Raw genomic sequence first — 25,211 nt, 5'->3', positions numbered from 1 at the left:
GCACACTGTGATGAAAAAATTAGTGTAATGAATATCTTGCAGGAATGGTTTATGTAATGTGGGTATGGTTTATGCAATGTGAGTTTAGCTTGTGTAATGTGGGTATGGTTTAAGTAGCAATTTAAATATAAAAACAATATTACATCAAAAACCTATAAACAAATACAAAACCTACCAGCCAAACTGACAACGCAGGTACTTACTATTCTATTGTATATACAATAAACACATTTAAAATCAGACCCAAGGGGTTAATTTACTAAGTGTCGGGTTCTAACACTCAGCGCTTATGATCATGTTAATGCCTGACATTTAAAAGGGCAATGCTTTATCTAGCAAGGCATGGGTAGAAAAAAACGGTTAGTAATAGCATTGCCCTTTTAAAATTAGTATCCCAGACTTAGTAATTAAACCCCCAAATCTGACCTCCTCTCCTCACTCTTTAAACATTTTATATCAGATCTGATGGGGGAGCGAGGAGAGGTGCTCAGATTTGGGGGATTATTATTTAAAATCAGACCTCAGATTTCACTGACTTCCATTATTAAAATTCCTACCACAGATATAACCCCCCACACACACCTGATTAAAATCTGTACCTCAAATTCAATAATCCCCCTCCTCCTTCATGGAAAAAAATAAACCACAGATTTTACACACACACATACATAAACAAACACATATACAAACACACACACATCCCTTATTAAAAATAATGCACTAGATTAACCCCTCCCCCACCACACACACACACACAAGCAAACAACTCCATAATTAAAAATAATGCCACAAATACCCCCTTTATTAAAGATCTTACCCAAATCTGCCTGCCCTTTTTATTAAAAGTTATGGTCCAAATTTGTTCTCCCTCCATCTCTCATTGTAAATAGTGCCCAGATCTATGAGGCGACCCAGCTATAGGACTGTGAACCTTCACCATATTTCTTACCCTGCTGCAATCAGTCCCTCTCATTGTCTAGTCCTCCTGCAGCCTTCTGAATTCTGATTGCTGGATAGCTCCATCCATCCACCAATCAGTGAGGGGAGACATCCAACCACTGTGATTGGTGGATGGGACTAGAGCCATCCACCAATCTGTGTTCTGCCAAACAGATGGACGCTGTGGCTGCACAAGTATGAGAGAGAAGATGCTCCCCGGCCACTCTGACTGTATAGAATAACATAAAAGGAGAAGTCAGGGAGCATCTTCTCTATGTCTCCCAGCCGCAGGGTATGTGATGCAGTGTGCAGCTGCAGACACCTGGTGGCCCCCTAATTTTAAAACTGTAGTGGCCTGGGGGGGCAGATGTCACTCTGCCCCCTGGCCTAGCCCATCTCTGAGTGACAGCATGACATTCAAATGCTGTGCCACAAAAGGAGCCTTCCGGACATCACACTGGCTGCATCATGGTGTGACAGGAGGGGCGGGCCACCAGGTGTGTGACAGGAGGAGGAGATGGAACAGTGGCCCTTATTTAGAGCCAGACGCTCTGAAAGAGCGCTCACTTTGAATCAGGGCACCCACAGCTATAGCGAGCGGCCAGGTTGATGGTCGCAATGGTCAAGACCATCATGACCATCGGGCTTGTCACGAGACCCTTGTGGTAGGGTCTTGTGGCCACAAGCCACAGAGAGATTTCTGCTCTAACAGAGCTGGATCTCTCCCCTGACATCACTCGTGATGTCAGTGGGGCCGCCCCCAAATGACAGGTGTTCTCAAGGGAACGCATTCGTTTGTTCAGCCACCCCCCCAGCCCGCCCACCAAAGGGGTTGAGCTGTCACTCAGCATCGACAGCTCGCCCCCTTTGTTGCGAGACCCGGAGTGACGGAGTGCCCGTCACTATCGGGGTCTCGCGCATGCACACGATGGAGCCGGCTCCGTCGTGCGCATGTGCTCTGGGCCACCATTGACCTTGTCGTGAGCACTCAGCGCTTGCAACTGGGTCTTAATCATGCCCAGTGTATTGAGCTGAAGGGGAAGGCTGCATGGCGCCACTGACTGGACTGGCCCATTTAGCCATCGGCCCTTCTGGTATTTTTGAGAACTGCCCGATGGCTAGCCCGGCCCTGCGTGGATGGTAAACTGTGGCAGTGTCACCGTACAATAATGGTGACGCACACACACATAAAGAAAAAATGAAAACAGTACTTTTATTTTTTGTACACTGTGGAAGAGCACATTTAATTAACAGAGCACCCCCCTGCACAACACAGCACCCCTTTATGGACTGCAGTCATAGCCTGATGGACAGGACAAAAACACAGCAGCAGTGAAAGTTAATTGACAGGACAAGTGAAACAGCAGCTGCAGCACCCACTGAAAGAAGTCCCCCTTTATATACTGCAGCCTAATTCTCTTTTTAGACAACACAGCACACAGCAGCAGCCTTCAGGCCAAGACCCCGACTGGACATACACACTAAGTGACTGACAGTGACTTACTACATCTGCTAACTTCTCTCTCCACAGCCAGAGTGAAAATGGTGCCGATCGCGGGGACCTTTATATAATCCAAAAACCGCGAGAATCTGAGTGCGGGTGGATGACACAGTTTGCCTCATTTTCAGATCCGAGTCAGGCAGGAAAACCGGAGCCTAGCTCGGTTGTCGCCGCAAATCTGGAAGTTCGGGTGGGTCCAGTTCTCAGAGAACTGTACCCACTCATCTCTAATCCATAGGTTGTTTTATTTAATTGTAAAGCACTGAGTGCATGGTAGTTCAAATTAATACAATCAACCAAAGTATATATAATAAATTCACCTAATCAAGATTTCAAGTTCCGCTTTCCTATTATCTTATATTATCCTTGCCTAGTAGCAATAGCAACAATGCTTGATGTGAGCTCTAGTATCCACTCCTTGGTCCAGGGGCAGTCCCACACCATGGCTGTGAAGAGTTTGATTCTGATCTCACCAAGTCAAGCAAGGAGATCCCCAGTGGGTGTGAAAGTCATTTGGTCTGTATGATTAAATTATGTGGTATTCTCATCCGTGTGTTACAAATTCAATTACATAGAAATTATTCTTACTAAGGGGCTGATTCTGAGTCAGTAATAAAGTGACTGTGTTTGCGTGATGCAGTAAAAGCCTGTTTTACTACCTTATGCTAATGCAAGTTTCCAAAGGGCTAATGTGAGGATCTGTACAGCTTCAAGTGGGAAGCTGCTCTGTCCAGTTTTGTCATCCACAGCCACAACTGTCACATATTGTAATGCCACTTGCATCAGCCCCATAACCCGGGTTATTGCAGCAGTGCCAAAGGAGTATGAGAGAAAATTAAGTTTTATGTTAAAAGAGAACTGAATACAAATTCTTTGAATACTATATTAATTTCATTTTTTTACACTAGTCACTTTGTATACGGAAATTCCATAAATGTAGAATATAGCTAAAATAAAAATGCAATTTGCTTTTGTTATTATCATTATAGTAATGTAATATAATGTGTTATCTGTTGGAAAAACTGCAGGATAAAACATAGTGTTTTAAACATCACAATTACAAATAAAAAACCATAATACTATAGAAAGACAAAATAAAGAAATATAGAAAGGAAATAAAAGTAAAAGTAATGACAAAGAATGAAAAGAAAGAAAAAAGATTGATTACCTTGAAATCAACCCTGTACTGTGGACTAAGAGAAACTTCTTTTGCTAGTGTCTTGCAAACCTGTATTTCAGCCCAAGGATCAAGAGATTTTAGCATTACAAGCCAAAAAACATCAGACACACTGTAATTCCGAGATAACAGTTAATTGAATATGTCAGTTAATCCTACACAAATGTCAAATGAATTGTGATTGGTCTAAGTACAAGGCAGAAGTCTTCTTTTATGGGTAGTTTAAAGGAATAAAGTTCACCATGGGAGCAGTTTCAGAAAGCAGAATTACTTTTATCTGCCATATAAATTAACAGATAGAAAATGTCTTGTTAGAGACTAGTTGTTCATGAAATAAAATCTAAATCAAATCTAAAAAATGCCATGCTATTTTATGAAATCCTTATACTCCATATATTTTTATGATATATGTATTTTTATTTGTATTTTTCTATTTTTTAATAATGTTATGCTTTCAAAAACAATATAAGAACAGTTGCCAGAAGTCGCAAAGTCAGGATGTGAAAAAACATATAAACAAGAAACCAAATGAACAACTAATATTGGATATGAAGCCCATCAAATTAGAAATTCAGTTTGTCAGGGGCTCAAGTGTACCATTGCCAGTGGAAATAAATGTAAAAGTTAAATTCACCTTAATGTATATGAGAACATTGTAGGGGAGGCATAGGGTAAGGATATGGAATTAAAGGGAAGGTAGAGAGTGGAACTGTGTCTGAAACTGTGATTTTTGCCAGTCTGCTTTCTGGGAAAACAGGAACTCTGGTGTACATAAGACTACTAAAATAGATTAGCACATACTGTATTGGAAAAGCCCTGGGGTGTATCTCTGAAGGGCTGATAGATAAAAGGTCTCACTAGGATTTGTCGGACTTCTTATTCAAAGAAAGATTTTATTTTCCGTAGTTGCTACAGTAAGCACCAAATTTCATTGAGAAGCTAAAGGAGGTTCTGGAAGCTATGATTGACATGCAACCAAGCAACTGGTTACATTAGGAATTTGCAAGAAAAGTTTTCCAGGATGTACTGTATATTCAGTGTCTCAGCAGACAATAAGAATAAAGGATTAGGGACAATTGGAAATCACAACTTTATGTATATTGTTTATACTGTAATGGTAGCTACTTCATTACAAAATTTATAAAGTTTGAGGCAGAACCACTACATGTGTACAAATGACGAAGACACATTAGGATTTGGTATCTCTTAAATCCACATCTTGGATAAAAAAATTTTAATCAAAATTAATTTGGACAAGGTAAAATGTCCTGGTAGAATCAGACCATTAACTGCAAAGCTAAACAAAGGGCCAGTACCACCACAACAACCGCAATCTATGACCTTGGATGTATAAAAAGAAAATCCTCAGCATCTGTTTAGATAATTTTTTTACCTTTTCGTGGTTATTAATTAATTTTAACAATAGTCTTGCAGTGATTGTTGTCAAGTCAGAATTGTCATTTTACTCATTAGCAAGTATTCGTCTTTCAACTTGCACAGATTTATTTGTTTAAATAGATAATGCAGTAGATGTGGAGATATTGGCATACTATATGCATTCCCCATAAATTCTTTTTTTCACACAGACAGGGGTCGGTGTGGTTCACATTATTGGAATAAACCTTTTGTGACTGAAAAGTGTCTGTCTTCTGAACTTCTTATACCCCTTTTCGGAATCAGTATGGTATACCGCTGGCTGCATGCTGTCAGTGGAAGCCTGGCAGGGATGAAGATCCCAACAGTGGATTAAGGTAAGTAACCCTAATCCTACCACCCCTAACCCTCCCTTAGGGGTGCCTAACCCTAACCTCCCCCCAAGTGCCTAAACCTAACCCCCCATCCACACAGCCTAAACCTAAGACTCCCAGGGAGTGCCTAACTCTAACCTCCCCATGGGGTTGCCTAATCCTAACCCCCCCTTCCCCTATCCTAAACATAACTCTCACGGGAGGTGCCTAACCCTAAGTTCCTCTGGGAGTGCTAAAACCTAACCCTCTCCCCCACGCGGCTGTCCGTGCCTGGTGTCCGGCTTACCTCATTCGGTATGCCAGGCATTGCACTCCCGGCGTAAGTCTAATGACAGGTGTTGGGATTTCGACACCTGTCATTAGTACCCTGCCGGGATTTGACAGTCAGGAAGCTGGCAGTCGGCATTTCAACTGTCGGCTTCCTGACTGCATCCCCCCTTTTCCACTGACCCAAAAATCCCAGGTTATTGCAAGTGAATGCGCAGTGAGAGGAAAGCCATATTCTGGCACAAGTATATTATTTAATCTCCAAGCTACAGCACTGCATCCAAGGAAAAACCCAGATCGGCACTGCAGTGTAAATTGTGTATTTCCCGTCTCTGACCTGATTTGAAAACATGTTCCAAATCCAGTTTCAAACTGGGACATAGAGTAGTGTAAAAGGGGTATGAGATAGATGTTTTCTTTGTTGCTCATGCACATATTATGCTTCTGTGTGCATATTTCAGGAAGAGATATTTATGCTGTAATAGAGAATTGGTTGAAGATTTTTTGGTGACTATTATGAACAGGGGCGTAGGGAGGGCTGCTCCAGTCGAGCACAAGCTCCAGGCACCATAAAGGTTAGAGGGTGCGCCGAAGCCTGACTCTGCTCCAACACATATTGCCTGGCCTTAGTAGGCCCAGGTAACAGGGGGTGTGGAATAATCATGGAAGGCATGGCCATGCCCCCTTCCTGAAAATAAAAATGCTTTGCAGCGCTGCAAGGTGGCGCTGTGCGCTTGGGTGGGGGGGCACTCTGAGCCCCCTCAGCCCTGCTCAAAGCCAGGGGGGCACGATTAGTGTGATCGCTCCTCCCCACAGGCATAGGAGACTTCTATGTCTGCTGCTCAGCAGCCACGAGCAGTCTTCCACTGCAGCTCAGCACACACTGTGTGCTGGGCTGCTGTGAAGGAGAGGGGTGGCGTGGGGCCCCTCAGGTAGCCCAAGCCCAGGTAATCTGTACCCATTCCCCCCCTCGGTGCCCCTGCAGTTAGAGGCAAAAGGGTGAACATATAATGACACTGAGAGGAATACGGGCTACAGGCAGGCTGTAGAGGGTACAGATAAAGGCACAGAAAGAATAGGGGGTACAGACAGAGACAGAAGGGGGTACAGATAGAGGCATAGAGAGGCAGAATGGAGAACAGATAGAGGCACAGAGATGAATAGGGATACATATAGAGGCACAGAGATGCAGAAATGGGCACAGAGACAAATATGGGATAGAGAGTCAGAAGGGGGTACATACAGAGGCAGAGAGAGGCAGAAGGAGGAAAATATAGAAACACTGACAGACACAAGGAAGTACAGATAGAAGGAAATGTGCAATTGGTTGGTTTAGGTAACACAATAAATTAATTCATTTTGTTCAAAGGTCACTTGACTGACTTTTAAAAAATGGCATAGAGGCAGGTGGGCTGGACGTCTGCTGGATGTACCAACACGCCGACACCAATAAGGTAAATGTCAGTAAAAATGACAAAGGCTGGGCTCATCTTAAAATGCAAGAGTGGATCAAATGGGGGAGGTTTCCTGAATGTGTAACTTTCCTAGGGCTCCATGAAATGAAAATACAGCTCTTCCGTCTGCACTGTCCAAGTGACCATGGAACACACACTGGTCGGGAAATGAGCTGTAGCAGTCAGTACATTTACATACAAATTCAGACAAGTATCTGACACTGTTCAGATAGGCAGATAGTACAACAGGTTTAAATAGGCAGGGAATTACAGGGAAGAAGCATATTGGAGGCAGCTGTCACATAATCAGCATGCCTCATAGAGCACCAGGAAAAAACTCCAGCAAAATGGCAATGCCCATGGATGAGACAGCAGCTAAAACAGCATGCAGGTGATTTGACAATGGGTGAAGTGGGTAGTCACAATACCTGGATGGCCAGCCCACCCAGCAAAGAGTGGATGCCCAGACCTCAGAGCTGCCATTCTGTCTATCATAGCTGGAGGGAGCATTTGGAAATGTGAGTCACACCTTGATGGTTTCAATGAGAAACCAAACAAATTCACAACATAAAAGTATTTTATTGCTTTAAATCATATTGGATAGTAGTATATGTAATCTAAAACCTAAGGGTTCTTACAGGCTTCCTACATACTTATATTTGTGACACAGGTGGACACATTCCCAGATACTTGTGTCAAGAAGCAATATTTTGTAATTTCAAGTCATCCTATTCAATTATATAAAAATAACTATAATAAGAAAGTTGTTATTAAGTTTAACTTAATAGATAACAAAATATTCTGCAAATAAAACTTTTTGATTGATATTGGTAAAATTTACACAGATTTTCAAAGACTTATGCAATTGTTTCATTATCATTTTCAACAGCTTAAACAGCCTTTTTACCTGTGGTGCCACAGACAGTTATTAATGACAGAAATATATTTTTTAAGAAAAAGTTGTATTATAGTCACATGAATGCATTATTTATACGACATATTTATCAAACCTTGCACAAAAAATTGATAAGCAATTACATTATAATACTATGGTATGACAAGCCATCTCTGATTTTTTTTTAAATGTTCCATAAAGTTTCCCCTCACAAATGTTGTAGACTCTGGTGTACAGTCTTGACATGGAACTGATTTCATATTAATTGTATGTTAATGCATACATGCCTACCCTCCAGATATATATAATGTGTGTGTGTGTGTGTGTGTGTGTGTGTGTGTGTGTGTGTGTGTGTGTGTACAAGGTCTTAGTGACTGACGTAGGTGATATAAAGAAATGGGTTATAAAGGATACAAATGTACCATCAATATGTTACATAAATCATGTAAAACCATGTGGGTGAAAAATAACAATTCATTATATAAAACATACAAACAAACAAATTTGGACTGCTGAGCCTGTGTGTATTTTCCAAGGAGCTCTAGCAATGACCCTTAGATCTGTAAAAGTACAATATGTGTATTTAAGGAGGTGCAAAGTGCTAATAAATATGTAAAAACTTTCCTTAATACAGATTCTTTAAATAGAATACATGATTCAGAAATATAAAGTACAAAATGGTATATGTTAAAAGCCCATGAGATTTAACATAAAAAATGGTAGATTTTAAAAGCACAGGAGATTTACACATAAAAAAGGAGAGAGAGCTTCAATAGATGTTCAAAAATTTTTTTTTTGAAACACTAAAAAGTACAAAATATACAAAGGTTCTGTGAAATTCATAAGGTGCTTATCTTAAGTAGTTCATTAGGCAAAAGACAGCAACACAACATGTTTCATCCACTGGGGACTTCATCAACTTTAAATAGCTATTATTTCTAATATTTACATAATTTGATAATAAAAAACCCAGTCAACTTTGGGGAAGTTTTTTGAATTTTTTTTTTTGTCAGTTAAATGGTTAAAAGCATAACACATAAAAACAGTCCATAAAGAAAAGTTTCCCCTAAGAATGGTTTGTTCCACTCTATACCATGAGGACCGTAAGCAAACTCCCTGCCACTTAAAACCCGGGATAAAAAGGGGAGACAGAGATGTTCAGGTATAGGAAATATCAATGGTATAACAAATTATTTTGGAGTCAAACTTGGGGGATCCTCTTTATCACCTTAGGTGAGAAAGAGGTTCCCCCAGGTGTGACTCCACCATAAGTTAAAATTTAAAAGTTTGACGTTAATGTGTTAATATCCTGCATATCGAGGATGTTAAATTTAGCAAAATGGAGGTTCTAAACTAGCCTCGGACTGCACTAAAGTTATTCTTAAAGGTAAACAGTAATGGCTAGCCTTTGCTGTGTAGAGAAATGTCCAATTTAGCAATATGCTTGGTTCATTGTTAATTTTTGAATTAGTCAACAATACTTAGACCAGCCTATTGAGGAGAAAGGATGTAATCACTCTACAGTTGTTCCCCCTGAGAACAATAATGCAACACACCCCACAACTAGCACCTTCCCCAGAAGCAGAAATAAAACCATTCCATCCAACACCCTAGGTCCCAATGTGTTTATGGACACTATGTCATCCTTCCAGAACCAGCAAGTGGGTCTCCTAGCAATGCAAGTATGACAGCTGGGATATCTCAGCAAAAATGCACACAGGTGCAATCATAGCTTAACGTGGATTCACAATGAAGTAAACAGAGTGGCAAACAGCATAGATAACATCAGTATCACACTGTCCATCTGGCAATTCTGGTAAATGACAGAAGGGCTGATGGCCAGATGAGCCAGTTAGGCTGCAAACCCCAGCTAAGCAGCTCCACCTCACGATACTTTGCTTGACCAGGGATTCTGAAAGATGTGGGCATGAAGCAAGGCAATGCCCCCATGACTTGCAGTACCCTACCTTGAGGTGAGACCATGCCCCTTTTAAGTGAAGCAGTGCTCCTTTTGTGGGCGCATGTTCAGGGATTGTGCAGGGGAACTGCCGGGGCTGCTTAGCAGCCCCAGTCCATCCCTGGATAACATTAATGTGTTTATCAACTGCTTGCAGGAAACACTATGACATCAACAACACCATATTGAGCCTGAGAGACCAGCTTTTGAGTCTCTTACCAGAAGCTGGGGCAAACACCTCTACTAACAGTATGTAACAGATGGCCACACTTTTCACCAAACCACCAAGGTGCACACTCTGAACTGGAAGTGACTCGGCCCAACCCTGGCTGCGATGCTTCTAGGAGAGGGCATTGTGGGACAAACATTTTGAAAAGTGTTTTTTTGGTTCTAAAAAAATATACTGTTGCAATTGTTTACATTTTGACATATTTATTTTTCAAACCAATACATTATATCAACTTATAATTAAATGTTCAATTTTGATCATTAGATTTTGCACTGAAAGTATATTTAGCAAACTTGGATTATAAAACCATTCAACATTTGTTTGTTCTAACTGCAAACATTATGTGGGTGGGCTCTATAGAAGGAGTAAAGTTAATCTGGTTAATCTCCAATCGGATATGGTTTGTAGACATTTGTTATTTCCCTGTTGTTTGGTTTTGGAAGAGTCTTAAATCCAAAGGAAAACAATGTTGGTTGGATCATTAACATTCTATTTAAGATAAAAAAACACATTTGTAAATACAGTATTGCTTGTACAGACATGGAGATATGGAGCTCTAATGCATTCAATAAAGTTGGTTATTCAATGGTAATGTAAATCACAGAGTATATAAATTATCTAGGAGAGCTGCAAATAAGATGTATATAGCACTGTGTGTTAAACCAAAAGACTTTTAATCAACGTTTTAAAACTGATTTTTGTCTGCTTGTAATTAGTAATGTGTGCACGTGTGCCAGGCCATGTTTGCTGGTTTTTGTTCTAATTCATCATCCGGTTTTGGTTTTGCCAAAATGCCATTACTGGTTTTGGTTTTGGATATGGATTTTTTTCCAAACATTTACAAAAAAAGATAAAATCACATAATTTGGGCCTAGAGTATTATTAACATCAATAACATTTTCCATTAATTCCCACTCAATTTTAACCACCCCACAGCTCACAATATTGTTCACCAATATAAGCCAAAGGCTGACTGGCTAAAATAGGAAACAGAGCAGTGGCACAAATACACAGAAGTTATTTCTGTTTAAAAATATTTGCAAGTTAGTAGGGATGTGCACCCGTGTTTTGGTTCTGTTTTTTGATCTGTATCTCCTTTGAGAATTTGGATTGGTTTTGGATCTGTATTTTCTTTCAAAAATGTATAAAAACTGCTAAAATCACATAATTTGGTCTTTCTTTTTCCTACAGTATTATAAACCTCAATAACATTGATTTCCACAAATTTCCAGTCAATTTTGACCACCTCTTACCTCATCCAGTTTAGGCCAAAAAGTTGCACCAAGCTAGCTGGCTGACTAAGCTAAGCAGCAGCAGTGGGCCGCACAAACATGTGGGGGTTAAACCACCAACATGGCACATAAGGAAACATTTGTTTTCATTAATCAAGAGGCCTGAGGCAGATAGAGTATGTATGTAGTTTAAGGCAGGTAAAGGAACGGTTGCTTCATAGTAAATTTAGTTTAATTTTTTTATTCTAAAGCAAATTATGAGGGAGGAGGGGAGAACATGGGTGGCAGTTCAACATGGCACATCAAGAAACAAATGTTTTTATTATTCAAGAGGCCTCAGGGAGTTACAGTATGTATGTAGTTGAAGGCAGGGAAAGGAGTGGTTAACTAGTATTAAATTTAATTTCATTTTTTGATCTGAAGCAAATTTATGGGGAAGGAGGGGAGGCATTAACAAAATATATTTGATTCATTCACATCAGTCCTTGCCACAGTGGAGCTTCTTGGTGGTTCCCAATTTTTTTTAAAAGAATCCAAGGGGCATGCAGGAGATGATGTCTATGACAGAACACAAAATGGTAGCTCTGAACAAGAAAGGGGCACAGGGATTTTAAAGTCTGGTACTAAGCATCTGTTATCATTGTGCTTCTGGGATTATATTTGGGAAGGCTGGGTGGGTAGAAGGGAGAACTTCTCCAGAAATCATCACAAAATTGCCTCTCCATTTGGTGTTGAGTTGCATATGACCAAACATGGCTGTTATGATCAAGGAAAACCAAGCCAACCTGGTTGCAAAATGTCATAAGAGTATTTTGCTAGTATGCCTATTTTAGTTTAAATACAGTATGAAATTAAAAAAGGAAGCATCAGAACAAGGGCACAAAAGCACGGCAGTTTAAAATAATAAAGGACATCTATGAAACATGTGCCACATAGCAGTGGCACACAGGATGGCTGTTTAATAAACTATAAAATTAAAAATGTCAGGCAGCACTGCCCCAAACAGCACATAATGCAAAGAAAAGAGGTGCAAGATGGAATTGTCCTTGGGCCCTTCCACCCATCCTTATGTTGTATATAGGGAACAGGACATGCATAGTTTAACAAACCAATCACCAATTGTGGCTGAAGTGATTGGTTTGTTTGGCCCCCACAAAACAAGCTACCTGTGATCTGCTGACATTGCTGGCAATGATCTCTCCATGCACAAACTGGCTTTACATCATCATCTGATTCCTCACCCTCATCAGTGTGTACATCATCTTCACACAGTATTAATTTGTCCCCATTCGAATACACCATTACAACCTTAGGTGCCTCTGTAATTTTTGGATGTAATTGGCAGTAAAGGTCTTCCTCATGACTTTTGTAGTTCATTTTGATGAACATCATCTTTTCCACATGTTGAGGAAGTAGCCTCCTATGCAGATCGCTGACAAGGTTCCCGGCTGTGCTAGAGGGTGGGCAGCTTAAGTAAAGCAAAGCCAGTTTGTGCAAGGGCTTCCAAATTGCCTTTTTTTCCTGTCAGTAGTAAAACGGACTGTCTGACATGCCTATTTAAAATAGTCCTCAACCATTCTTTGAATGGTGACTGTATCAGATGAAGTCATGGTAGAGGTCTCATTAATTGTAGGCAATTCTTTTACACCCAACTAGATGTCAAAACTTGGTTTTGTTGACTTATCTGCATCACCAGTGGGTATGCTTTTTGGCAAAGTTTAGATTTTTCCTGGCAGCTGCACTTGCTGGAGAAACTGAAGGAGGAGCCATTGCTGCATCATGTGCCACTTGATCTGACAATTTCCTTACCAACAGCTCTTTGCATCAGATCTGTGTCTGCTGGATAGAAAGACATGAAGTATGACTTAAACCTAGGATTCAGCAAGGGCGCCAAAATGTATTGATCAAATTGTAAGATCCTGACAACCCTTGGATCCTAAATAAAGGACCTGATCTACAAGTCTGACATGCTTAGCGGAATTGATTAATTTTCAGCTCCTCCTTCAGTTTATCAAGCTGCTTTTACAACAGTCTAATTAGAGAAATTACCTGGCTCAAGCTGGCAGTGTCTAAAATCACTTCACATGTGATTACTTCGAACAGTTTTAGCAATTAGCAAAACACAGAAAGTATTTTCAACTGAGCTTAAATAAGGTACATCCCCCTCCTCTTCCTATGTCATAGTTCATTGTTTAGCTTTTGATGGCTTTTTGCTGTTTCTCCATCCACTGAAGCATATAAAGGGTGGTGTTCCATCTTATAACTACCTCTTGCTTCAGCTGGTGCCAGGGCAAATTCAAAATTTCTTGCAGGTGCTGCAATCATCTACATGCACCTGCTGAATGGCAAAAATGTCCAGAAATTTTGCCGGACACAGAGAGCATCTCCTGCATGGCCCTGTCATTTTTAATAAAAATTTGCAACACCAAGTTGATTGTGTGAGCAAAACATGGGACGTGTTGGAATTCACCCTGCTCTCACCACATTGGTGGTGTTGTCGGACATCACAAATCTCAAGGAGAGTCGAAGCGGGGTATGCCATTTTGCAATGACTTCCCTGAGTTTTTCTAAGTAGTTATCAGCATTATGCCTCTTAGTTAAACTGGTGATACACAGAGTAACCTCCCTTTGAATGAGCTGCTATTTCTTAGATGCTGCTGTTGGTGGTGCTTTTAGGGTCATGTAATCTTGCATTTGTCCTGTTGCACTTGTCCACATATCTGTGGTTAAGTGGACAGTTGGTACAATGGCATTTTGGAGGACACTAATTAAGTTCTTTTTAATGTCCCTGTACAGGCTAGGAAATGCTTTTTTAGTGAAGTATAGCCTAGATGGAATTTGGTAGTGATTACACAGGACCTCACCTAACTGTCTAAAACCCACTGCACTAATGGATATTATACGTACATCTAATACAAGCATAGATGTTATGGTATCTGTGATCTGCTGTGCAACTGGGTGACTACTGTTATACTTGCTCCCCCTTGCAAAAGATTGTTTAACAGTCAATTGTTTTTTTAGAAATACTACTAGTAGTCTTCCTGGTCCCCTTCTGGGATGAAGATCCACTCCTAGCAGCAGGTGTAGCATTCAGGGATTCATCTGATGAATCCAGGATAGGGGAGGACTGAGTTAGTCTTATCAAATTGTATGCAGGACTATTTCCAATTATGATTGAGGATATTTTTGATGAAGGTGTAGGTAGTGAATATGTCAGATGTTTGGATCTAGCAGAGAGAAGGGAGCTATCTGACACTGGGGTGCTTGTTGTTAATTTTTTAGCCAAAGTTTCTGAATTTTGAAAACATTTTTTATGGATGCACTGTAGATGATGTAACAGGGAGGAGGTTCCTAGATGGTTAGAGTCCTTACCTATACTTACTCTGGAATGACAACAGTTACAGATGGCTTGACAATTGTTTTCTGGATTAGGGTAGAAATCATTTAACACATTAGAATTGTTTTTTTTTTGTTTTATGCCAAGGCATGACAATGTGCTTTTCCTTATCATGGGCAACAACTGTTTTCACTGGGTCCTGATTTACATCAACAATATCCTCATCATTAGCATCCTCATCATCAACATTCTTATTAGCATCAGCTACACAAATATCCTCCTCATCCTGGTGCACTTCCACAGAAGCATCCTCAATTTCTAAGTCAGCATGTTGACTTGTGCTGCTCATCCCAACATTTGCAGAGGATGCTGAATTTGTGAAAGGAGGCTTCTCTTTGACTATAGTTTTGAAAAGGTCAGGCTCACACATGGCACCTGACAACACACTAAGACTCTCCTCAGGGATTTGTGACATTTCAAAGCACACAGTTGGTTCCTGTGCCTTAACGATTTTCACTTTTTTGAAGAACCTATAGGGATAAGGGCTTACATCATCAAAATAGGCAGATCCACCAGTCATAAATAAAGGCCAAGACATTACCCTTTCCTTGCCACTTCATGTGGTGAAAGTCATATTGCCAATTTTATGTTTTTCTGTGGCTAACTTTCCCTTTGATGTTTTTTTCTTTACCATTGGAAAAGATTGGTTATTTTATTTTAGATGCCCTTACTTGGGCATTGGCTTTAGTAGATTATGTAGACTGACTAGTATCTTCATGATTGGTTGCACTGGTAGCAGCTCCAGCTCTAGTATGTGGTTTTTACTAACCTCTCAACTGATCGTTCTCCATATGAACAAACATGAATGAAGTGGGGTACAGCACACATGTCAATTTGTACCAATTTTAAATATTACACTGTGGTATCAATGACCAGCAGTGTCACAATATTTTTTATGAATAAGAAAAGAATAACACACTGTGCTACCACTTACAGTGTCACAAGATTTTTTATAAATAAGAGAAGAATAACACACTGCATTGGATACAGTTCAGGTTGCATACAGTGCAGGATACAGTGTGGGTTGGTTACAGTGCAAATTGGATACAGTGTGGGTCAGATACACTGCATGATTTAGTGTGAGTTGGATACAGTGCAGGTCAGATAATATGTGGGTTGGATACTGTGCAGGACATACAGTATGAGTCGCATATAGTCCTGGTCACATCCTGGTCACATACAGCGTGGGATAAAGTATGGGCTGGGCACAGTGTGGTTGAATATAGTGCAGGTCAGATATATCAAAGGTCAGATACAGTGCAGGTTGGATACAGTGTGGTTGAATACAGCATGGGTCAGTTACAGTGCAAGGTGCATACAGTCCCAGATACAGTGCAAGTCGGAAGCAGTATCGCTCAGATACAGTGCGGCTTACAGTGCAGGTCAGATACAGTGTCGGTTGGATAAAGTGCAGGTTATAGTGCGGTTTGGATACAGTGCGAGTCAGTTACAGTGCAGGTCAGATACAGAGCAGGTCACATACAGTCCTGGTCACATACAGTGTGGGATACAGTGTGGGCTGAATACAGTGTGGGTTAGATATAGGGGCTTATTCAATTAGGGGCCAAGAAAAGCATAAATCTCGTACCTGCAAGGTTTTTCCTGCATGTGCAGGATTTTTGCTATTCAATTAGGTGAAGATTTTTAACTTTTTTGGGACTCGGACTTTTGAAATTGCCGTCCGAGCCAAAAACACAAGATCCAAAAGCGGGATATCAAGTTTTTTGCTCGGGTAGCTATCCAAGGCAGACAGGGAGATCTGAGCTGCAGCTCGGATCACAGAAGATTAAGCTTGTTCAGATTCCAAGGAATCCGAATTGCTCATCTCTACTTCTAAAACTGCTTTGTGACACTTGTAACCTGACACACTGCGTATGGAGACTTAGTACAGTATTACCAATTATGCAACCTTCAGAGAGTTCCTCAATTCTAGTTTTAGCATAAATGTTCTGTTCCAAAATTAAACTTTATATTAACAGCCCTGTAATGCAAGGCACTTTGATTAACAGGTGTCATTCAATAAATATGTAACACAGCTGGATAAAAAAGTGAAAATACAGTTTATTGGCGCAATTACGTGATAATAACTAACATGTAATAAATTATGATAATGTACTCAGCTTCAGGTTTAAGTGTCTTAAGTGTCTATTAAAGGTCCTCATTCAAATTCAATCTGGGGAGATCACATTGCCAATGCCAACACCCAGAATTCAATAGACTGTTTATTGCTGCACATGCTACTTGCACCCTCCACACTTTAGCTAAAATCCAAAGAAAAAAAATAAGACTCAACCTATATATATATCCCTCACTATAGTCAGCTCTTGGACTCGTTAAACCTTTTTATACACTATGCATTCAGTCCAGGGCACCTGTTATATATATACAAATCATTACAACATATCTTAAGCCTGTCAGTGATCATTGCATGTACAGTAAATGTCTTATATGACCTTCAAGGTCAGTGCCATGAACTACACAATTATTAAGTGTTCAGCAACTTACAACTCCCAATTTATTTTGCCTCTCAAGGTCTCAATAAAGCTAGTGTTTTTTTCAATGTAAATAAACCAGCATTTTAACTCTATAATGAGAAGCTCATAGTCTGCTTCACTTTTATTTTATTGTGGAAACAATTACAGATATTCCCAGTTATATCCTTGCCACTTGTGTGGCAAATAGAGCTGCGCATAGCATGAGACATGTGCCCATGTTTGGATACGCACACTGCGTTCATACCCACACCACCATAGGAATACACGGTGCAATCACAGTGCGCACCATAACGTACCATAGCATATGCAGGCGTGGGGAATCACATGGATCAATGTGTTGCTCAAGTTTGTGGTGCGTTCAGCCACAATGTGAAAGGGAAAAAATTGTCATTATGTGCCACTGCTTCCCACAATGGTACTTAACAGTTTACCACTGCAATTAAATAAATTAGTTACCCCTTGCAATGCACAGGGAAAAACCTACCCGAAAGTGTAAGTTCTTGCTGATATCGTAATGTTCCAGCATAAGGCTTCATTACAGCCATGATGGAGATCTTCCACATATGCAGTAATTCTTTCCCATAACTGTATGATGGGTATGTATAAGCCAATAAGGCCACACATGCCCAGTAATGTCACTGTATTGCATACATTGGACTGGCATTGTGTTATGTTTGATTGAAAAACTGTGACAAAAAGACTATATATTATCACAGTTAGATAAATGTGTGCTCTAATCCTAGATATTGTAATGTTCTGGTTTACTTGAGGACCCGAGGTGGTGACAGGAGCAGATACAGAAGCGGATTTAAATAAGAAGGTAGAATCTTTAATAAGTGATTTAGCAGAGATGGGAATGGCAATAGCAAAAGTCCAGGTTTAGCACAAAAGTGCACTTGAAAACTGTAGTGAGGATAATGGGAGAATGTCCAGATAGTGGCAGATAAGAACAGTCCAGCATGCAGGTTAGTGAGATGAACAAACACAGGCAGAGGTGATGAGTCCAGCTGGGAGTGAAAAGGAGGCAGGGTGCAGGGTGTCAGCAGGCTCAGGCACTCAGGCAGGGGAAAAGGTAGTGGAGGATGCAGGCTATTCCAGCGGGTTTTTGGAGCTGACAAGCAGGTGGGCAGGTAGCGTTTTCACAGGTAACAAGAAGTGAGCACAGAGAACTCCCTCTCAGCTAGGCTGAGATACACGTTGCACTGGCAATGAAGGAAGGCTCTGAACCTTCCTACATACCCCATGCCGCAATATGACTGGCTGAAGGGAGCACATGACTCACCAAGATTGGGCAGTTGAATCACATGGTCAGGAGGCAAGATGGTGGCGCCCATGCCAAACTCAACAGAAACACCGCCAGGCCCTACCAGCCCTGAGTGACGATGTGCCCACATAGAAACTCGCGCAGCCAATGCCCCTCGCCAAACACCAGCACCACTGCCAGACAACTTCACCATAGTGACCTCACAGGTAATACCCGATGACCACCATGCCGAGAAACCCAGGCCGTGACAGATATATAGTTTTCAAAAAAATCATTCGACATAAGAACATCAAGTGGTAAATTAATCATTTTTGTGGGGGGAAAGGAAATGGTTTAAAAATGGTGTACATCACCATATACGCCTTCCAAGATGCCAGATTAATTATATAGTGGTTTTGAAATGTAAAACTCAAATAGACAGTTATATGAGGGGATGTTTAATGGATTCAAACCCAATAAAAACCTCAAGTGCCAGAGTGTTTAAGGAAACCCCGCTATAAACCCCGCTATAAGTCTGGATACTACCTCCTTTTCGTTAATAGTGTAGTTACAGTAGTGGTCAAAGACAGTACAGGAGAAGGGTGATTAGTGGAGTGTTGTAAGTAACAAGTTGCCTGTTGATTGCTGGGAGATTTGATTTGTGCCTGTGTTTTGTCTTGTTCATTTTTGTCTGTTAAAAATGTATTGGTCATTTGACTTTTTTGTTTTATGTTTTAGTATAAGTGTGAGTATAAGTGTTGTCAGTGTATTGTTTACTCTGTTTTCTAATTTGTCATCCATTTTGTTTTTCTTAGAATGGCTATTGGTAGGAGAGAGGGGAGGCCATGGATAGTAGGAGTTATATATTCTCTTAGGATGGCAAGCTACAGAAGATGGTGTTGAGAAATCAGAGAGCTGGGTTACTTTTACTGTTACTGCTGGCAATACAAAATCTGACATAAATGTCAAGTTTACTTATGGGGAAACTGTGCTATAGTATCCAGTCTTATTTAGAACTATGAGCACAGTGTGGGCAATGTAGCTGCAAAAACTATCATAGGAAGAAAAAGTAGTAATGTGATTTTTATGCAGATTTTTATCCAATCTTGTCTCTCTTTGAGCAGGAAATTGTAGTTTTTGGAAGGACAGATTCTCTTTTTTTTGGTAGGAGAAGTGCCGATGCCAACACCTTGTAAACAATTATAAAAGCTGACAAAGTTTTACATTTGTTAAATAAAAGTGAGTTAAATAAATCAAGATTTGAAGAGTATCTTATTTATTTTAAAGAATAATTATTTTTATTTTAATGGAACAGTCTTTCTCCAAGAAGTTGGTACAGCGATGAGAAGCATGTCTGTTTATATATATATATATATATATATATATATATATATATATATATAATTGTCTGATTATATATTTGTTCGACAAATACAAACAGTAATGATTAGAGAAGAAACTGACTATAACTATGACTTCTATTGTGGTAATGATAACAGCTAAAGGAAGACTCTGGTGACTGTGATCAGACCTTTCTGAGGGAATATGTGCTCTATCCAGGTAATCAAAATCTTTTAACCATTTTAGTTGGCATCTGTGGTGTAATTTACATACATACATAAAGTCTATGCTATGTGCTTTTCTCCTCTTGATTGTATGTGTTATATTGTCTTTCTCTATCAACAGCACCAATTCCAATGAATACTTTGTAACAATTAGTAGGATTGCGCTAGTTTTTTATTGGAGCTATAATTAATCACCACTTGCATGTTTCTTGATCATTAGAAAAACTATTGGTATTACGATTGGTCTATCTTCTAGAAAAACAATGTATAATTTAATTTTGTACTTAATGGAATAAATACTGATATTGATATTGGCATATGACTAACCCAATAAGTGCCAAATTAAGCTTAGCACTGTGTTGAGAAAAGCATCAGTGGTTAAGAAGTTAAGACACTGCAAGTGACTTTTAATGTAGATTTGAGTTTTTGGTCTGCTGGAATATTCATATCAAATTCACCACTAAACTTCACAGTATGGATAATGATATTTGGTATGATGGGCAGTGTTGGGCTAGTAACACATATAGAACAAATTCACTATAATGCCATGTTCTCCCAATTGCAATTAAATAGACTTGGCAGTGTTTTGTAGAATATTCACTATGTTTTAAATTTTTTATATTCTTCCCATGATTGGTGTTTTTCATTAACCTTGCCCTGCAATTTTCATATTCTTTGATCCTGTAATTAAACCTTTATTAAGGAATGTACTAACTGTTTAATCTCTCTAAACATGTATTTATTTTAAATTAATTTAAAACATTTTCATTGAACACAGATGAACTCTAATCAATTAATTATTTGTTCTCTGCAGCAAAATGATTTCACAAAAGTTTATTTCCATGTATTCAATAAAAGGAGTGACTACTGATGTTATTCATTATTGGCACATTTTTCGTTGCAATTGAGAAAAGGATTAAAGTTGTTGTGTTTATATTTGACATTCTATTACAGTACTATGGGTTAAATTGTGGTACTGTAATAATTACTGAATAAACATTTTATTTTGCATAATAAAAGAGAAAAACAGTCAAGGTGGGTGAATATTAATTGTAACCACACTACTGTATATAGGCCAAGAGGACATAATTTTTATGTTTGTAATGCATGCCCAAGATTTTGGAATTTAACCAGTTTTTTTGTTAGCAAACTTCCCCACAAATGTAAAATAAAAAGATGAAGGACCTAACGTAATAGAAGACAATACTATGTGTGATATTCCAACTTCGCCAGACTGTAGAAATGTTCACATTATGTTACTAGAGTTCTAACATATATTTGAATTGCCAAAATACAATAGATGAATATAGACAGGAGTATGCAAATATGGTTCTACAAATATGTAAATCATCAGATGTATCCACCTACACCTATCTTCAAATAGCACAAATGGCCCTACTTAAAACATTAAAAAACTTGCGACAAAGCCACGCCTTGGCATGCTAAGAAGGAAAATGGTATGTGCCATGCAGGGCACAGCACAGCCTCTGGGGAGCCAGGTCACTGTTAAAGAAAACTAAAGCATTGGGTGGTGTTGGTGGAACTATAGTGAGCACTGGCTATCAGGCAATATTGAAATTTAATACTGTAGGAAAGCAGTGGCACATATGAAAATATGCATTTGACACAATCTGTACTTCAGTGAATAATACTTACATCAGTTTTAAAACTTTGACACTTTTTGATTGTTTTTAATTATTACTATTTTTTTATTTAATTATCATCATTAGTATTGTCTAAATTATTTATACATAAAATTATTATAATCATGGTATGTAATGTGCCAAATTTAAACAATTGATGGCTATTTACACACATTATTTATTATAATAATTAATTTGTATTATTTACTGCAGTAGTTAAAATTTTTTACACACAAATATACATACATTAGTAAACTGTATAGTATCCAACTCAGCAAGATTATATACTTTATTGATTTAAATCATGTACACTATTAGTTAGTGTGATGCATGTCTTCTGCTTTGCAGACAATTAGTTTTCATTTTTTATATGGTAATTTCACTTCCAGTCATATGGACCTAAGATACAGGCATTCTTTACTGAGCAATGTGTCAGACTGGAAACTGCCTTCTAGCAGCCACCAGTGGGACATGATTGCATCACATGCAAGCAAATGCAAGGAATGCAGATGGCAGTACATTATTCACACTATTGTGGTTCCAGTTACAGTAATGTGTGTCTACTTCTTTGGACAGAATTTGCAATAAATGCGCTGTATATATCCAGCCACAAGGAGGGTGACAAAGTCACAGGAAAACATAGGAAATATGGTCAGATTAGCACTGCTTGATATTGGGAGACTGAAGCAGAGAATTTCTGTATTGGCCGACCGATTGGGTAATTCAAGGAATGTGTTTGTGGATGTTTTCAGCAAATCCAAATCCCCAATATCTGTGTGACACATTATATGATTAAATAAAATGTTATGTAAATCCTATGTATATGAAATGACTGTAAATTTATATGTAATTACTTAAAGATAAAAAAAGGAGGGAGAGAGCACAAAATGTGTTCATATTTATTCTTGTTCATTATGCAAGAGAAGAAAAGACCATTTGTTGTCTGGTAACAGTCTAATTTACTGTCCATATTCTGTATACAGTAGCAGAAAAGCAAACCCAGTTTGTGTGTTTTTTTTGGTGAGATGATCACATTGCCCTATATGCCAAATAAACACAGCAGCAGCATATAAAAAAAATCCCTTCTTAATTTAGCATCATAGTTACACAATCACCTCATGTTCCCCTGTGTGCTATATAACTAAGTTTATATGAACCATAACTATTTCAATACATATTTTCTAGACTGGCATGTTTTGCATTCAAAAATTATTCTAATACTAACAATAATTGTAAAATTCCATCATAGTCATGTAATGTAGTAGCAGTATTTTTGTATTCATTTACTGGGCAAAAATAAATAAATAAATAAAATGCATACCAAAAGGATCTTGGGTAACTAACATACTTTGGTTTTTGTGCTTTTAATTTAGTGTATAGAGGAATATGTAGCAATGTACAGTACTATTATTATTATTATTATTATTATTATTATTATTATTATTATTATTATTATTATTATGCATGCAAATCTGTATTTACAGGTCTAGGGCTAATGTACATTTGAGATTTATCAAACTGTCTAGCAAGCTACTAAATTTTAAGTTTATCATCATTTTAAGCTTTTTAATAGACAAAACATGTAATGTTTTCAAAACTTCAACACTGAAATCTTTTTCTTTAATATGTTTTGACACACAACATCTGCAGATTTGTATTATTAAAAATGTATTTTTCATTTAAAAACAGCATTAAACTTTAACACACCATTATAGTGTTGTAAAGGACTTTGTGTAATTTAATACACCGTCTTATTGAAACCCGCCAGCTCTTTTCTTATTACTACAATATGGGCCATAAAGTTAAAACTCATTATTCTTTGTTATTCTAGTATTATATTTTAATGTTCAAGTTGTGTAAATTATTTCACTTCAGTAGAAGATAAATTGTATAAATAATTACAATGTGCAAATATAGTTGCAGCCTACCACACAATAATTTAAATGGAAATATATTATTATGCAAATGTATATTTGTTGGCTACAGTATATGCATTTTCTCTCAGCTAAGATTGTGGACCTGGAGTAAAATTATATATGCACTGCCTGACCTTAGGATAAGTCTAAATATACAAAAATAGGCAAGTGGAATTGCTGTGTAGATTACTCAAGGAGTTCATTCTGTAAATTGCCTACTAAGTCAAAGTACATTTTTATAATGGAAATAAGTGTCATATTGTTTATAAAATGTACATGTAACTTGTAAAAAATATATTAAAATGTTTCTTAATGAAAAATTAGGTCACAGCTTTACTATCCCATGGAGCAGGTTTTTCAGTGTAGAACTTTGGTGGAGATATGTTATACCATTCCACAAAACAATTCTATCAGATTATGTGTTATTGATGTGCTGGGGAATGCTGTCCCATTGAAACTTCCAGAATGACTCATTGAATTGAGTTATGTTAACTATCCAAAGCCATAGTGAAGGTGGTACAGGGTCTATCTTACCTTTTTATGTTTCCTTTGATTTAAATACCTTTGGTTTAAATGCCTTTCAGACATCTTCACACTCCAGATGCCCTTTATATAACATAAGACCCCTATAACTGCACATTAGATGCCATTGGATCCCCCTCCAGATGCAGTTTATGTGCCATCAGACCCTCCATTCTGTAGAAGTGCACAATGGGACACACCACTGAAAACTATAAGTATGATAAATTATATTGAAAATATATATTTTTATTATTAAATAATGTTTACAAATTGGTAGTAAAACTATATTTTTGTCCCAGGCAAAAGAAATGGGGAGAAGGGGCATTGGTCTGCAGTTACATTTCTGGTCATGGTACACAGTTTACCTAGTTTTAATTTTCATTAAACCATTAGATTAACACTCTTGTCTGGGGATGTGGATAAAGTTATTCTTAAAATATTCTTCTATTGCGTTGTTTCCATTGATTTTTTTTTATTTGTACAGAAAAGAGTGGACCAATTAATGCCAATTGATTACACTCCAAAGCTAAAATATTGCTGGCAAAACCATTACCATGTGTTACAAGCCATTACCAGGTGACTGGGATGCCTTGCCAGCTGCACTGACCAATGGTCCCAACAGTTGATAGGTGTCTGGGACTCGGGCGGCCTCAGAGTGTTCTGGTCCCAGCTTTTACCTAGCAGCCGGGAAGCTGTTATACATGCAGCATCACATCTGCACTGGTTCTTTTATTAGGGGGTTGGTCTCTCTGGCAGGCCTTGCATTGGACTCTCTTTCTGTTATAAGGCCTCCAGTCATGCTACTCAGTGCCAGTTATAGCTTCTTGCTTGGAGTTACCATATTGACTCTAGTGTATTTAGTGACTGCGTGCCTAGCCAGTCTAATCTATGGTCTCATGGTTCTTGCAAAATGTCTACTGCTATGTATCACCTTACTTACTTTTATATCCAGGACAACTGTGGTTTGGTTTTCTTTCTGGTACATTGTCCCGTGGTTTTGCTCATATTAGGCCATCCATGACTGAAATATC

The 25,211-nt window shown here is 38.7% G+C and overlaps 1 pseudogene; it reads left to right on the top strand.

Moving 5' to 3' along the window:
* The window catches only part of LOC148532123 (uncharacterized), a 65,315-nt pseudogene that overhangs the window by 8,511 nt on the left and 31,593 nt on the right, over nucleotides 1–25,211 (top strand).

This window comes from Taudactylus pleione, unplaced genomic scaffold (assembly GCF_031769625.1).
Source record: "Taudactylus pleione unplaced genomic scaffold, aTauple2 ptg000083l, whole genome shotgun sequence".
In the NCBI taxonomy this organism is placed as follows: domain Eukaryota; kingdom Metazoa; phylum Chordata; class Amphibia; order Anura; family Myobatrachidae; genus Taudactylus; species Taudactylus pleione.
This window is presented reverse-complemented; position numbering and strand designations above follow the sequence as displayed.